Here is a 2017-nt window from a genome sequence, read left to right on the forward strand (position 1 = left end):
AGTAGACAGGAAAAATAGAAAATATTTAGCAAGAAGGAAAATGTAAACCAAGGATAGTGATAATTACTTTCAGGAAAAATTATATAAACAATACAATTAGAAATGAGATTGTATATTTTAAAAAAAGCCAAACCTTGTTATGTCTGATGTTTAAAAAGCACATAAGAAATATTACCAGGCATAAAATGAGATATGCATAATGATAAAGAGGTTAATTTCTCAAAAAGACAAAGCAATTCCTAATGGTTGTGCACCTAATAATAGAGTTTCAAAATGCATGAAGCCAAAACTGATAGAACAACAAAAATAAATCTATGCCTATTGTTGGGGTTATCAACACTCAGTTTTCAGTAATTTATAGAAAAATTTGACAGAAAATCATTAAAAATATAGAAGATTTGAATAATCCTATTAATTAAATTGACATAATTGATATTTATAAAATACTCCACCTATCAATAGCTGCAAAATAAATTATTATTAAGTGAACACAGAATATTCATGAAATCAAGTCATATTCTGGGTGATAAGCCTCATTAATTTAAGAGATTTGAAAACACAAATAATGTATTCTTTGACATACACAGAATTAAAGTGATAACCAATAACATGGTAATATTTGGAAAATCCCCAAATATGTGGGAATTAAACAATACATTTCTAAAAACTCACAGTGCATGTGAGAAATTACCTGGCAAATTAGATCTCTTTCCCATCTGTGAGATGGCAGGTGAAAAAGTTGAGAAGCTGGATCCTAATCGGAAGCCTGGAGAGAAGAAGGCCTATACCAGCGGCAAGATTAAAAAAGGTAACCTCAAGGCTAAAAAGCCCAAGAAGGGAAAGTCCCACTGCAATCGAATTCCTGTGTTCCTCCAGAGAATTGGCAGATATTCCCTACCTGCTATGTATTCCAGCAAGGCCACGAACAAGAGGAAGTACTCAGCCGCTAAATCCAGGATTGAAAAGAAAAAGCAAGGGCTTGGCACTGTTACAAAACCAGTTGGTGGTGACAAAAACAATGGTACTTGAGTGGTTAAACTTTGCAAAATGCCTATTATTCTACTGAAGATGTGCCTGGAAAACTAAAACCCCTGGGTCAGCATGTGAAACAGCATCCTGCTAACATCTCTCCCACGGCCATTCTGGTCATCTTTGCTGGGCGCCACAGAGGCCAGAGGGTGGTTTTTCTGAAGCAGTGGAGCAGTGGCTTGCTACTTGTGACTGGATCTCAGATCCTCAGTCGAGTTCCACCCTGCAGAACACACTAGAAATTTTTCATTGCCGCCTCCACAACAATGGATATCGGCAATGTGAAAATCCCAAAACATCTTACTGATGATTACTTCAAGAATAAGAAGCTGTAGAAGCCCAGACACCAGGAAGGTGAGATCCTTGACACAGAGAAAGAGAAATACGAGATTTCTCTTATTTCTCTTATTGCAACCCAGTGCAGTGCAAGGTTGATCAGAAAGCTTTTTACCAAAAATCAAAGCTATTCCTAAGCTTCAGGGCTATCTACAATCTGTGTTTGCCCTGACAAATGAAGTTTATCCTCACACATTGGTGTTCTAAATTTCTTACCAAGAACCTAATTAAATAACTGATACATTTAAAAAAAAAAGAAAAAAATTACATGGCAAATTAGAACATTTTGAACCTAATGAAAATCAAAACATAACATATCAAAATGTGTGGTGGTGTAACTGCAATGGACTGAATGTTTTTCCTTCCCCTCCAAAAATTCATATGTTGAAATTTTAAACCCTAATGTGATGATATTAATATTAGGAGGTGGGGCCTTTGGGTGGTAATTAGGTCATGTGTGTGGAGACCTCATTAATGGGATTAGTGTCCTTATAAAAGAGAACCCTGAGAGTTTTCTTGCCCTCTTCTGCCACGTGAGAATACAGAAAGAAGTTGGCAGTCTCAACCCAGAAAATGGCCATTACTAGAACCTGACTGTGCTGTCCGGTGCCCTGATCTCTGACTTCCAGCCTCTAGAAGGGTGAGAAATGCG

General features: G+C 36.8%; 1 pseudogene; it reads left to right on the forward strand.

Annotated features, from left to right (window-relative positions):
• Positions 1 to 723: 723 nt before the first annotated feature.
• On the forward strand, positions 724 to 1572 carry LOC123638921 (annotated as a pseudogene).
• Positions 1573 to 2017: the final 445 nt, after the last annotated feature.

The sequence above is a fragment of the Lemur catta genome, chromosome 5 (assembly GCF_020740605.2).
Source record: "Lemur catta isolate mLemCat1 chromosome 5, mLemCat1.pri, whole genome shotgun sequence".
In the NCBI taxonomy this organism is placed as follows: Eukaryota; Metazoa; Chordata; class Mammalia; order Primates; family Lemuridae; genus Lemur; species Lemur catta.